At 46.6% G+C, this 15,368-nt stretch overlaps 1 long non-coding RNA gene across 2 annotated transcripts in view; it reads left to right on the forward strand.

Moving 5' to 3' along the window:
- Positions 1–13,576, forward strand: part of LOC144329294 (uncharacterized) — a 40,595-nt gene extending 27,019 nt beyond the window's left edge. The window contains exons 1-3 of one of the 2 annotated variants that reach the window (XR_013394774.1): positions 8,068–8,199; positions 10,621–10,726; positions 13,438–13,576. This is a non-coding gene — a long non-coding RNA (uncharacterized LOC144329294). Of the gene's footprint in view, positions 1–8,067; positions 8,200–10,620; positions 10,727–13,437 lie in introns of those variants that run through there. The other variant, XR_013394773.1, reaches the window with a different exon arrangement.
- Positions 13,577–15,368: the final 1,792 nt, after the last annotated feature.

The following is a 15,368-nucleotide window of genomic DNA, read 5'->3' on the forward strand; positions in this document are numbered from 1 at the left end:
TATGGCATCCAGGTACATGTGTGTTTATCTCAGATCATGATTGCCTAGCATGCATTTTTCAGACCTTGAGTTCTGCAAACAAGGCAGATTAGGCTTTGCTCATCAAGGGGTCTCTCTAGGCTGCTGTCAGCGAAACCCACAAGCCACTTGGGACAAATCAGACCTCGTGAAGACCTTGAATCCAAAGCGGCTGTGCAATTTGAGCAATTTGCCTCATCTGACCCAGAGCCTGATCCCAGCCCCACCTCACTTGCCTGCGGCCCTTTTGAGCCTCATCAACAGTTCCGAAGTTCTCAGCATTCCCAGAGGGGGTAAAGTTCACCACAAAAATGCCAGCTTAGAAGCATTTTCCTCAATAGAAGACTTAATGTATCCAGTCAAGGTTGGGTTTATTTTGAGAAGGCGGAAGAGTCAAACTGGAAAGGTGTGTGCATGCACACGCCGAGACGGGATTTCCTCTTGCGACGTTCCTCAGGGAGCTGTAAATCCAAGCCCTGCTCCAGGAAGACAGGATGTCTTGTACTTCACTCTCTGCCAAAACCTAATTTGAACTAGAATTAGACAGGCATTACTAATGTGTACAGTAACTCAAATTGATTAGCTGGCTATTAGAAAGAGTTGGTTGGTGGCTGCTGTTATTTTTGCTGTTATTGTTGATGTTTCAGATCAAGAGCCGGCACAGCTTTACCTCAAGAGGAAAAGGAATCCTCGAGGAGATCAGGCAAGTTTTAAAATCATGGCACGGGTCTAAAGCTTTGCTACTCATAAAAAAGCTTGTGCATCAGTGGAATTGCTCTTGTGTTCCATTTTTCTTGCTTTCTCCGCTGGTGAAATGTAGCAACATCGGGGCAGGAGTCAAACACTATGTGCTTCTTCACGCAGTTCACAGTTATAGAATTCAGTCCTGCAAGAGATAATGTTGGCCACCAGCTTGGATGACATTAAAGGAGGTTCAGACAAGTCCACGGAGGACAAGGCTCTCCTTGGCTACTAGCCACCATGGCCCTATTCTACCCCCACTGCCTCTGAAGACCAGCTTCCGGGAATCGCAGGTGCACAGGATGCTGTTGCGCTCCAGTGCTGCCTTTGGGCTTCCCATGGGCATCTAGTTGGCCACAGTGAGAACAGGATAGGATGCTAGACTAGATGGGTCTTTGGCAGAAGGATGCCTTCTTCTGTTCTTGCTGGCATGGGTTCCAGGTCTGTGCTTTTCATTTCCTGATTAAGGTCTTCTTCATGTTTCACCATGCAATCTTTTTTTGCCAAAGGTTCATGTCTTTGGCAACTAAAAAGAGACGCGTCGTCTGTAAAGACTTGTGTTCCAGAAGTACTAAAGGAGTGCAGTTGGCTGTGGGCCTTGGAGACATGTATATTGATTTTTAGAGGAAAGATGACAGTGGCCTTATAACGATTCAGACCACCGGTCCACCTTGTCTATACTACGGTGACTTTCTAGGAATGCAGACAGAGGTGTTTCCCATCATATGCTACTTGATTCACTCACTCTGTAAATAAATAAGTGAACTGGAAATTTTGAGGCTTGAACCTGGGGCACTTTCCTATTGAGCTTTGCCAATTTCTGCACAATTACGGCAACGAAGTGCTTGTGCAACCACCACAAACCTGTGACGGGATTGGAAAATGATGTTGTATGATCCTTCCCAGACTTCTGCAGGTGTATTGGTAACAAGGTAGTGCTAGCGAAATTTACCAGGGGCATTTTGCCCAGTCATGGGATTCTAGCTAAAGCACCACCACCACCACCACCACCATCAAAACAATTATAAAATGAAGTTTGAGGTGGAAAATAAGAATGAAAATGAAGTGTGCTGGATCAGGCCAAAGGCCCATCTAGTTCAGAATTGTTTCCCACAAGCTCTTACTATTGGAATTTCGAGAGAAGCTGAAAGAACAATGGGGTTGATTAAGACTGATTGTTTTTTCCAGAGGGGTTTTGCAAAAACTTTGCTACGCAAGTCATAGCGCTTGGTGGTCTGTTCCAAGTATGTGATGAATTCCGACAGAGGACTGGACAGGTTAATGGGGGATCCGTGGGTACAAGCCAAGATAAATCCAATTAACCTCCAGGTTGAGTTGTGGTTTACTGCTTGGTATCAGTTGCTATGGGCAAGAGTAGCAACAGCAGGAGAGTTACCAGTTGCCTCCATGCCCTGTTTGTGCTCTTTCTAGAAGAATCTGGCAGGCAGGATGCTGGACTAGAGAGGCTTTTGTTTTGATCTACCATGGCTGTCCCTACATTCATATTGCAAGAAAAAGCACACAAAAAACCTGCCAGGTGGGAATGAAACACCTCAGTCACTTTCACACTATACACTTCAAGAGGCTAACATGTCTATCAGTTTTCCGTGGAGGGCAGGTGACCTGAAGTCTCCCGCACACAAGATATGAGATGGGAAAATAGATTTGCATAAATTATATTGATTTGCATAACTTGTGCAATTTATTTTTGAATGGCCGCCCCCACTTGTGCAGAATGTGAATCCTTGCTTTGACATCTCAGCCATAGTCCGATTTACAAAAGGGCACTTGCTGCCGGCTTTCTCAGCGGAAAAGCTTGTTCAGTGGAGCAGAAATCCGGTACAGGAAGGGAACGAAACTAGCCAGTCAACCTGCTTGATTTTGCCCCGGGGTTCCCCTGCACTGCTGGCAGCCTCTCCTGTTTTGTCTCACTGTTCAGATGCATCCATCTGGAGCAAAATGCTGTATGAGATCTGACCAGCAGCTGCCTGCCTGCTTCCTCCACTTTCTGTTCAGAGCTAACCAGGTTGAATCCGTCTCACTCTTACAGGTTCAGCAAACTCTAAGCATTGCTAGGGATGTAGAAAAGATGTTCAGAAGTTGTGTCGTCTTCCCCTGCTTTGTATTGATCACGGGGCCAAGCCAATCTGTAAAGACCTTTATGAAACTGTGTGTACTTGTACCCATTTCTGGGCCAGGCAGAACCAGGGCAAATATTTGGTTGGGTAGAGAAATCCAAACTCTGTGACTGGGGAGCAATGGGTACTCACAATTGTCAGGATAGAAAACTGTTGGTAGTGGTTGCGGAGTTGTGTGTGTTATATTTCACTCTGTTTTATTGCTGCATGTGTTGGTCCCCTGGGTTACCTGAGAGGCGAGGTCCAAGTCCAGTCCGTTGTCAAAGGTGCAACGTGGAGGCAGTCTGTAGAAGCTGAAGCTGGGTGCAGGGCAGGGAGTCGGGTGAAGTCAGGAACAGGCATGCAAGCAGGGAGCCAGGACAGGTCAGGAGCTCAGGCAGGAAAGCAGGACAGGGTTCAGGCAGCAACCAACAACGTTGCACCCACAACTTGGGACTGGGGCTGGCTGGCTTTTATCCGCCCTGAGGCATAGGGCAGCCCTGATCCTCTGGTGACTCGCCTCTCCTGGCCTGGGGGTGAGCACTCCTCCTGCGCGAACTTAGTTCCCTCCGCCTCTCTGCCCTGAGCCTCTGCAGCTCAGGAGAGGCTGGAGGGTTACCAGACCCAGAGGCAACCTCAGCTTCCTCTGACGGGGCTGAGAGTGGAGCACCTGCAAGCAATGGGTCCTCCATCACCTCAGGAGCCAGAGCAGCTGATGCCTGCACCTGAGGATCCAGCACAGGTGAGGACCCTTCAGGCTCATGCCCCAGCCCCGGCTCAGCTGGTTTTGGAGGCGGGGAATCCTGTGCAGGCTGGGATCCCTCAGGTTCAGCACCCGAGTCCGAATCCCAGGCCATCACACTGCATCAGGTTCACGCTTGCACATCTGAAGAGCTGGAATAGACATCTATTCAGGGGAATGGGTCAATATAGGATCCAGCAGATCCATGCCTGGCCCTGCTCTGTGCTCACCTCCGCAACACCCAGTTTCAGGGCTTTCCAGGGGGTTCTGATAACAAACCAGGAACTGGTGGGGCAGCAGCACAGACTATAAAGCTGCTCAGCTAAAGCCTAGCCAGTGTTAAAGCAACATCTGTCTTGCTGTGCTCAATCTAACTCATGGCTGGACAGCTCCCCTGCACATCTGAAAGTCCTCATCCTTGATTTGCTGGGCAGCTCCCTGTAAGGCAGGGTTTTGAGCCGCATGGCAGGAACTGAACACTCAGTGGAGATACAAAGTTGGGTCTCTCTGCTCCTAGTCCAACACTCTAAATGCACCATTACACTGGCTGACCTATACCACACCAGCTCACCCATCATTTAAACGTATTAGGTGAGTCCTGCCCACATGTGGCTGCTGGTGGATAAAGGGAAACTCATGACAAGATGGGCAGGATTCATGTGACTGAATTATACTGAAGAATAGAGGTGGAGGATGGGGCACTCAAAATGGGGAGCCGAGTGTGATGGCTAGACCATCTCTACATACTCATTCATTGTATGAGTATGTAGCTACTACATTGTATAGCTACTACACAGTAAAAGGTAAAGGTAAAGGTACCCCTGCACGTACGGGCCAGTCTTGACAGACTCTAGGGTTGTGCGCCCATCTCACTCAAGAGGCCGGGGGCCAGCGCTGTCCGGAGACACTTCCGGGTCACGTGGCCAGCGTGACAAAGCTGCTCTGGCGAGCCAGAGCCGCACACGGAAACGCCGTTTACCTTCCCGTTAGTAAGTGGTCCCTATTTATCTACTTGCACCCGGGAGTGCTTTCGAACTGCTAGGTTGGCAGGCGCTGGGACCAAACAACGGGAGCGCACCCCGCCGCGGGGATTCGAACCGCCGACCTTCTGATCAGCAAGTCCTAGGCTCTGTGGTTTAACCCACAGCACCACCCGTGTCCCATGCTACTACACAGAGGTGGCTTCAAATTGCTTCACATAGTAGCTGTGTGGTGAGCTGTTTAGGTATAGCGGCTCATCAGGGAGATCAAGGTATTTTCTCAACAATTCAGTCGGCTATTTGTGATGGCATGAAGGAAACCAATGCATCTGTGTACCAGCTTTCATTTTACAGATGGTTGAAAAAACAACCCCAACCACCAGCAGAAGAGTATCAAGTACATTGGAACTGGTTCTTTCCACACTGCAAGTGAAACCTAAGCAGAAATTATGAGCCAGTTGACCTCTATAAACACTCAGGCTTCAAACTTGCTCCGTTTTTAAAAACTGCAAGATTGGGCAAATCTAGAAATGTGACAGAATAGAAAGCTAGGCAAGAATTTACCTCACCCACGGCAATGATAAAAGTACAGCCTGGGACAATCTGTGCCCTTCAGAGATTGTCCTAGGCTAAAACTGTGCTAGCCCCGTCAGCTTCCAAATGGTGCCTGCAAGCACAGCAGCCAAGCAAACGTGCTCTCCCTGCTGTCACTCAAGCTTCAAAGAGAAAACCAGGGATGGTGTTGGTACCAGGAGAGCCCACAGGTGACTCCTATCTGGGTGTCACACAGTCCTCAGGGTGGTGGCCCCTGAACGTGGCTGCAGCATGGATTCTATGGTTCTGCTTCACTTTGGTGTGCAATGGATCACTTGTCGCTTGTGCATCAACAGTCAGTCAATGTTAAAAACAACCATAGAAAGACACGAGTAAATGCCTGGGCTCTTTCACAACTCAGAAATGGTCATTGTCAGTGGTAAAAGTAAAGGACCCCTGGGCGGTTAAGTCCAGTCAAAGGCGACTATGGGGTTGCGGCGCTCATCTCGCTTTCAGGCTGAGGGCGCCGGCGTTTGTCCGCAGACAGCTTCCCAGGTCATGTGAGCAGCATGACTAAACCGCTACTGGTGCACAGAGGACCATGACAAATGCCAGAGCGCACGGAAATGCCATTCACCTTCCCACCGCAGCGGTACCTATTTATCTACATGCACTGGTGTGCTTTCAAACTGCTAGGTTGGCAAGAGCTGGGACAAAGCAACGGGAGCTCAGCCCGTTGCGGGGATTCGAACCGCTGACCTTCCGATCAGCAAGCCCAAGAGTCTCGGTGGTTTAGACCACAGCACCACCTGTGTCCCATTGTCAATAGATGACTTAGAAGCTGCTGTTCTTAGATAGAAGATTTGTGGACATCACAAACTTAACATTGGCTTGGTAGTCATTTCTCTCTTCCCCAGTACAGGAGTGCTAAACTGTAGCTTTTGGGGGGGGGGTAGGATGGGGGTGTTAGCGATCTCTAGCAGAGAATTCTCGGCACTGTAACCTAATTTCATCTCCTAAGGTGGCACGGAGCCATGACAGTTATATTGGTACACTAAAATGGATGTATATTTGTAGGTATCTCAGAAATGACACAAAAAATTCTATTATTTGTACTATAATTTATAAGCCACTTTTCAGCTAAAGGGCCCCCAAAGCAGCATGTAACCAGATACAATCACTAATAACAAAAACATCACCAAACCATCAAAAGAAGATAATTCCCATATGTGATGGATTTTTGTTACGAAATCTATTTTACTGGAAAGAACTTGCTGAAATTATTGAAAAGTTGTAAGAAGTAACACAGCCTGGATATATTGAAGGTATTGTGCTAAAATATATACAGGAATTTGGTTTTTATTATTATTATTTGATAGTCACAGCAAGAATAGCAACCTAGCAATGTGAGGATCTGGGCTGTGATCATTTGACGTCACATTTCCAGAGCACTCATTCTGACTCATGGGAATTACTAGGACTCACCTACACTATCATCTTAGGTGGTGAAGTTTTCTCAGGGCAAGAGTCTATGAGCTGGTACTATTCTACCATATCATTTTCCGGTATTTAATGCTGCCATGACATACGGTGACTCAGCAAAATTAGTCATTTACTGGAAAAAGACGGCTCTTGAGTACTTCCAAGGAAGAGACTGAGAGTATTGAAACTGCTACACAGATTAAAGGTAAAATTACACGTGTTAAACTTAGGGCATTGTCTGTCTGCCACCCTCTTGTTCAAAGTCTTCCCATTATACGGAAGTGAACAAAGCTAGCCTGCATGTCTTGTACCTTACCTATTTCATGCCTGGAACAGAAAGCTAAGGAACAAGGTCAGCATGTATCATCCCATCTTAAATAGTTCAAGAGCCCTGTGAAAACTCCCCACCCGCATTTACATTTGGCTAAAGCTGTTGCTAGGGTGACATGTGCATTGGTCAATCACTTTATATAACCAAGGGATTTAAATATTAAAGGAACTGTGCTATGTTTTTGGATTTTCTTAAAGTCCATTCAACACAACTAAAGACTAGAAAACCACCAGAAGAACTATCACACTTGTCCAATGCAATTGTAATTGCTACTCTTTTAAAGTTTTTGGTACGCTTGTATGTTTTCACAAATTGATGTAGTGAACAAGTTTCACTGCTTAAAAGTTTTTCCTGGAGCAGAGTGTGGACATTAAAGAGCAGTAGACAATAATGAACTAGCTGAGCTCTGAAGGTAGCTTCCTATGTCCATATTTTGTAAAACATATTCATATGTTGAGAGTTGGACTTAAAATACCTGTAAGACCAATATCTGCTTCAGTCACAGGACTATGCGCAAAAGCTGCTTCTGATGTAGTCTTCTCTCTGGGGCACCCTTTTGAGCCAATCATTTGGGAACGTGCTTCATGGCTTATATTTATTCACAAATTCTCTGCATAGCAACCATTCCAGGTGCAAAATGCTTATCTCCAACATCTGGTGATGCATAGTTACTTTGCCCAAGCAGAGGCTGCAAAGATTTGACAAGGGTGAAGCATGTTGTGAATGATTTGCTGTGCATCAGGACAGACGCAAAGTCCCCGTTATTCCACTGTGTCTCCTCACAATATATTTCTGTTAGGAGCGTTCTACTCTCGTGTAGGACCCTGGCAGAGTCAAATGCCCAACTGGCATGTTCTCTCCCTCCTGGTCGATCGTTTGGGAGCTTCAAAAGCTTTCTTCTGCCCGAACATCACAGCGACTGATGCCAAAAGGCATTAGCACACTCAGGGATCCGCAGAGTATTCGCAGTTTGCGTAACAGAACCAATAGCTCAGCATTTGGCTAATCTACGTTTATTTACATATAATGCACTTGGAGCATTCTGACTTAGCTCCTTCCTCTTTCTCATCAGACAGCAAAGAGAGAAAGAACAAAGGACAACAGTCCCACTTCACGGAACACAGTAACACAAACATCCTGGTTCCGTCACTTCCCACACTGTGGAATGAAAACATACACTGTCATGTGATAGACAACAATCTCGTGACTGCAATCACGGAGCAGGAATCCTTAACATCTTCTTCTCATCACAAGGTATGTTAGAAAAAATGACTTCGGTTTTGCATACCACAGAGGCTGCCTGTTCACCACCACCACCATACATGTGGCATGTTCCATTCCAACCTCTACGGTCAGTTCATGTCATCTTCTTGATAGTTGGACAACAAATGAAGCAGAGCAACTCCACAGTGCCTTAAGGCTATGAGGAAAGATTCAGATGATGTTCACAGTCATCAAATAACATACCGTATTTTTTGCTCTATAAGACTCACTTTTCCCCCTCCTAAAAAGTAAGGGGAAATGTGTGTGTGTCTTATGGAGCGAATGCAGGCTGTGCAGCTATCACAGAAGCCAGAACAGCAAGAGGGATTGCTGCTTTCACTGCACAGCGATCCCTCTTGCTGTTCTGGCTTCTGAGATTCAGAATATTTTTTTTCTTGTTTTCCTCCTCCAAAAACTAGGTACGTCTTGTGGTCTGGTGCATCTTATAGAGCGAAAAATACGGTAACTTTATTTTGCATCCTTGGCATATTAGTGAAAGTTACATTTTTTACCTGATAAAGCCAGCTCTTTTCTGTAGGCAACTGTAGGCAGTTGATTAAGATAGCTACTCAAAATAGGTGTGTGCAAGAGTACCTGCCCTCCATCACTTAAAGACTAGTCAGCTTTGTGTTTAGTTAATTAAAATCTCATTTGTTTTGGAGCTCCCCTTTGTCTTTGGGTATTTCCATCCCACCATCCTTGATCATTATTCACTGCATCCGAGAAAAGCAGCTGCCAGAGGGAAAAGGGAAATTCCCTATCTAACAGCGTTTTGTAGTCCTCCTTGTGTTCAAAAAGATTTACTCAGAAATCCTTTGCAATCCAGTTCCTTCCCTTGGATTTAGTTGCAATACCCGAAATCCTACTTATGAAATATTTTAATGTTTAGGCTTTCCTTGCTGCCTTCCTTGACTTGCCATTCTCTGAAGACCAACATGCGCTTAGATAGCTTGAATGAAAACTAAGTCTTTCTCAACATGCTTCTTTTGAAACAATAATTGTTCTACAACTGCTAATTTTGCCCTCCCCAGGTGGGAAAGCACCTAGGCGCAGCAGTCTAGAGACTATCACGGCAGTGCACTGCAACGCAGCATGCCGTGCTCCTAAACAGGAGAACCAGAAGACCTGCATACATCTTCCTCGACTCCTTTGACCTAATCCATCCAAGTGGACCCTCAATTTATTTTTAGTCAAAACCTTGAACCATTGTTCTGCACATCCTTGCAACTTAAGCGAACACCAGGTATCCCATTAATTATGGCAGCAGGCTGCTATTAGGAAATGGCACTGCTAAAACTATGCGTAGGTGGGGTTGATTAGACAGACTTGAATCAAGGGAAGGTACATTTCCCTCCGTCCCCGCTGATTGCAACTCTTTTGCAGCGTGGAGAGGGAAGCTTTTCCTGTGCACTTATGGGAGGAGCCCATTCAAAAATAACATGGCAAAAGATTGCTGCTTGTCTCCCCAGCAGAGTCAAAGCCCCTACAGAGCACTTTCTCATATATTATATTGTGTGTGCGCTCTCTCTCTCTCTCTCTCTCTCTCTCATGTACAGTCATTGCTAGGCAACACACATTGCCACAGGAAGAATGATCAGACCAGGCAACTTGTTTAAATACAGCTGAACAGCTGATGATTCTATTTGCTATGTGATGGCTAAATGGAATCGACAAGTTCTGAAGCAGTATGCTGCTAAACACCAGCTGTGAGGGAAGGGGCAAGAGTGAGGAGATGGGGAAAGAGCTCTTGTGATCGGATCCTGCTTGAGGATTGCCTACAGGCATCTGGGTGGTCACTACGAGAACAGGATGCTGGACTAGGCTGGCCCGATCCTGCAGGTTCTTATGTTCGCTTGCGGGTCTCCTGGGGGCATCTGGTTGGGTTGGCCACTGCAGGGAAACAGGAAGAGATCCTAGATGGACATTCATCCTGATCCATGAAGGTTCTTCTTAGGCTCTTAGCTACTAAGAGCTGGTGTGGTGTAATGGCAGTCAATCAGGAAGTTCCCCCAGCTTGAATCTCACATCAGCTGTGAACTCACTTAGCGACCTTGGACAGGCCAGTCTCTCAGTCTAATCTGCAAAATCGGAAACCATAATACTGGCTTACGGTGCTTTGCGAAGACTACAGCTTGAGAATTGGTGTGAAGCCCACCCAACACTTGAAAGCACTGTACTATTATTGGGAGTGCAAGTGGGACCTTGCAACGAAATGGGGTGTGCATGTGTGTGGCTGTGGGGGAAACTTCAAATATCTCTCTTCTCAGGCAGTGGGCTGCCCAGAGTGTGTGAATGGTCGGACAAGTGGCTGGGTCCAACTCCCATCTGCAAGAGCAGGCATCTTTCTGCCTGCCTTGCAAGGTTCTTGGATTCTAGGCACTGGTGCAAAGACTTTCTCTGCCTCCCCTCCAGCTCTGGCCCCATGCTGACCTTCTGGGGGGAGATAGCAAGGAGGAAAGGACCTGTTGGACGACTTCTGGCACCTAACTAGGCCACGAGGAGGACGATGGAAATACAGGTAATTTCCTCTTTGTTTTAGGCCTAAGGTGTGAGGATTTTACTTCATGGTGACAAGTCTCTTTTCCAACACCCACACTTCATCAGTTTCAGGGCAGAAATAGTATCACTGTCATGAAGGCACAAGGTGTAACAAGTTGTGTATGTAAATAAAACTCCTAAATTGAGCTTGACCATGTTCTCTGTATGCAGCCGCCTGCAAGGTGTCCAAGCAGACAAGACCAAGTACAGGGGCACATGAGTGCTGTTCTTGTGCTCAAGTCCTGCCCTCAAACTTCCCATTGAGGCATCTGGTTGGCCACGGTGGGGAAAATGCTGGACTAGGTAAGCCTTTGGTTCTGATCCAGCAAAGCTCTCCTTCAAGGCAGAGCGAAAGAATGGTTTAGGACAAATTCCCTCTGTGGGTGCTTCCAGACAATGTGCTTGTCAAGCAATCGTCCAGATTTCTTTGCAAGATGACGACGTTGGCTATTCCCTCTGATTTTTTTATGGGGAGGCTAGACGACATTACATCAAAGCAAGTATTGCCCCACACACTTTCCCCATCACTTTCCTTATGGCAAAAAATCTGCCAGTATGCGATTGAATCCCAGTGGAAAATAGCACCAGTCTGGTAGCACCCTGTAGGCTCCCAATGAAATCACCAGGGGTGGAAACTAGGCCCTGCCTATCAGCGTTATGGCTGAACTCCAGGGTAACAGTGGTAGTACAGAGAACAACAGAGGAAGTGTCCCTCAGTAGATGAAACAAAAGAAAGAGATGGTGCTACAATCATCAGAGAAGAAGGGCACATTCATTCACCCTTGTATTCCATTGCAAAAACCCCAGCGCAAGAGTGCTATAGTCTCAGTGGAAGACTCCAACTCTCACTGTTAAAATAGGCAAAGGACCCCCACAGGAATTCTAAAAAATACCCACATGGAACTAATTGTGTGGATTGTTTTTTTAACATAACAAAGACACACACCGTCACTTACAGTCAAGCCTCTGGGTATTACCATCTGAACAGGATTGTTGCAGGAATGTGGGGTGCTGCGCCTGTCACAGAATTTGACAGACGGAGAATTTCAAGATTCCCTTTCAAGAAATTAAAAAAACCTCTCTCACACAACTATAGATGCCAGTTCTCAAGTTTATGCCTACGGAAACTAGTTTTAAAACAAGCAATGAGCCTCTTGTGCAAAAGCAGAACATGCTTTTTAGCAGTGCTCAGGGTGGCTGGTCAGGGATTCACTGCCCAGCATGTTTCTTTGGCTTCCAAAGCAAGTATAAACACTAATAAATTGCTGTTTCTGGGAGCTTGTGACCAGGACTTGTAAACAGGGACGTTTGTGAGGGTGTTTTGAGGGGGAGGCCCAGCAAGCTGTGTCACAGTATACCTAGAAGCAAGAGACACGGACAGTGATGGAGCTGTCTCAGGAGCTGTGCCATGTTTGTCTCCCTGCCTGAGGATGTGAGAAACTACACCTACAGCAAGTGCAAACTGGTTGCCTTGCTGGAAGAGAAGATAGATCAACTCAAGGTCCACCTATCCACACTTGGAGCTATCAGGCAAGATGAGGAATTTCTCCATAGAGCAGAGCAAGTTGAAATATCTGAGATACTCCCTGGAAAGTGAAGTTATCTCACGTGTTCTGCTACTGCGTACTGTACTTCTGTCCATGCCTGGATTTTTCTATTGCTTTTATTTTATTGGCATTATATTGTATCCATTTCTGAGTGTTTATCAGCACAAACCATATACACTGTGGAATAATTCGGCCTACAAAGCCATTTCCCCCAGGTCACACATCCGCCATATATGACACCCATGAGTAGGGTAGGAAAAGGCACAGCTCCCTGCCAAAAGCAGGGTTTGGGGGGGATGCGCAAAGATGTTTTTCATTGCCCACACTGTTTGATTTCAAACCCTGCTTGCAGGCAAATGAAAATGCTTCATCTGATGTCATTGTGACATCAGATGACTGGCCCATGGGGAGTTGAGGAAGGACAAGATCCAGCCTACTGGCCAGATCCAGCTTCCCATCCCTTTTTTATGTGACTTCTCAGAAGTAAATCCCATTGAGTTCAATGAGGCTCACTTTCAGGTTAATTGGGCAAAGGATTGCAGCCTCAATGGCATATTCTCAGCTGCCCTGAGCGTTTTCTTTCACATGTAAAGGCAGGATATGAATACTTTGATAAATAAATGCCCTCAGCCACCTGATTCCTGATCACTGTCTCCACCCAGTCTCCTTGATGCCCAGAATTGCCTCCCAGAATGACGATGCAGTGCCAACTCTTCTCCACACCCTTCACAATTCTCCCCCAAACCCCAACAGTGCTAATCAATGACCACAGCAAATTTAAAAACAAACAAAACAGTTGCTATCTTTCAGAAGGCATTTCTCATCAGCTGGGGAACTGGAGCTTGGCATCAAAATATTTTGCTGCGTGAGACAGTGGCATTACTTTCACGCAGTTGACGTTCCATTATGTTTTTGTGGAGATGCGGTGACTAAGAAACCAGGAGGCATTTGTATAACTCTGCACCGCTCAGCTGCTCTGTGAAATTCATGCGAGGGCAACGGGAGAATGTGGCACAAACCAAGTGGTAAACAAGGCACAGTGCAGGGGAGAAGCTATTCACAGGAGCAAGGGGGGCACATTTCCTCACGCTATCACATACTGGCTGTGTAAATGTACTCTTGTAAGTGCTCTCAATCGTTTTAGGCTTTCACTTTCTTCTGCTGCTCTCATGCGGATCAAAGGATGCTGCAGGAACATTGAGTACCAGTGGTGCTGGGGTAACGTCTGGTTGGCATCCATCCGTCTCGGGAGACAATGGAAGAGTGCACCTTCAGTGGTGAAGTCAAACTGTTGGAGAGTTACAGCACCTGCTGTGGCTATAGAGACCGGTGCAGGAGAGACATGTTTCGTTGCAATTGTTGAAGGTTGCCAGCAGAAACTTCTGACAAATGTAGAAACAAAATGGCAAGGCTTGTCTTCTAATTTTTGCAGCTTATGAAATTGCACTTTAGTACCATTAATGAAAGGGACGCGGGTGGCGCGGTGGGTTAAACCCGAGCCTAGGGCTTGCCGATCAGAAGGTCGGTGGTTCGAATCTCCGCGACGGGGTGAGCTCCCATTACTTGGTCCCTGCTCCTGCCCACCTAGCAGTTCAAATTGCACAGCAGCTTTGGATTCAAGGTCTTCACGAGGTCTGATTTGTTCCAAGTGGCTTGTGGGTTTCGCTGACAGCAGCCTAGAGAGACCCCTTGATGAGCAAAGCCTAATCTGCCTTGTTTGCAGAACTCAAGGTCTGAAAAATGCATGCTAGGCAATCGTGATCTGAGATAAACACACATGTACCTGGATGCCATATAGGGACGCGGGTGGCGCTGTGGGTTAAACCACAGAACCTAGGACTTGCTGATCAGAAGGTCGGCAGTTCAAATCCCCGTGACGGCGTGAGCTCCCGTTGCTCAGTCCCTGCTCCTGCTAACCTAGCAGTTCGAAAGCACATCAAAGTGCAAGTAGATAAATAGGTACCACTCTGGCGGGAACATAAACGGCGTTTCCGTGCACTGCTCTGGTTTGCCAGAAGCAGCTTAGTCATGCTGGCCACATGACCCGGAAGCTGTACGCCAGCTCCATCGGCCAATAAAGCGAGATGAGCGCCACAACCCCAGTCGGCCACGACTGGACCTAATGGTCAGGGGTCCCTTTACCTTTACCATTAATGAAACATGCAGACCCTGAATGGGTGCCTTGACAAAGATGTACTGCCTTTTTGTACACTTATCAAAAAGCTGGAATTATCTGACGTATCGGGGTGTTCTTCCCACACCCCCATGTTTATTTTTATTGCTTGCTCTTATACAGAGCTGCCAGTGGTTTCCCATCCAAGGGACTGATCACATCCATACCTGCTTAGCTTCAACTATGCTGCTGTCATCAGGTACTCCCAGACTATTCACTGGGCCTAAGATGGTGTCCTTGTTTTTAAAATGCAATGAAAAGATGCCAAATACAGAGCCACCATAATTATAATCTGGCATGCATTTCTGTGGTACCTTTGCAGAAGACCTCTTTTCCTCTCTGTAGCTCCACAAGTCTTTTCTTTTCAGAAAACTACATTTATTTGCTTCATCTGGGTTTTCTGTAACCAAGAGCATTTTGGTTTAACGTTAATATCAGCTGCAAAAGGGATTTAAGGTGCCCCGCCCTGTTGGAAGCTTAAGACTCCAGAAGATCAGCCTTGTGATTATGAAGAAACAATGGCAGGATAAATATGGAAAATCATGTTTCAACTCTCATCTAATTACTAGAACTGGCTGTTTCCCCCATTAAAAAATCTCATGCCTATGGAAAACACAGAGGTTTTTAGTTTTCAATGTCAGGGAAGTTTAAGAGGAGAGAGAGAGCCTTCAGGCATGAAGTCTTCTATCTCCATTCTTCTGAATGTGGGTATGAGTAACAAGGGAGTGAAAGGGGAGAAGCACCTCCACACGATATCTTCTTCCTCACTGCAGGTTCCTCTCTTCCCAACCCAGTGCTATGATGGGGAGGAAAATCCCATCCCATCCTACCCACTTATCAACGGAAGCGCAGAGGGGAAGCTGTAGGTTTTCTTGTGTGTGTGCCGCATGCCTGTCAACATT

This window comes from Podarcis muralis, chromosome 12, assembly GCF_964188315.1.
Source record: "Podarcis muralis chromosome 12, rPodMur119.hap1.1, whole genome shotgun sequence".
In the NCBI taxonomy this organism is placed as follows: Eukaryota; Metazoa; Chordata; class Lepidosauria; order Squamata; family Lacertidae; genus Podarcis; species Podarcis muralis.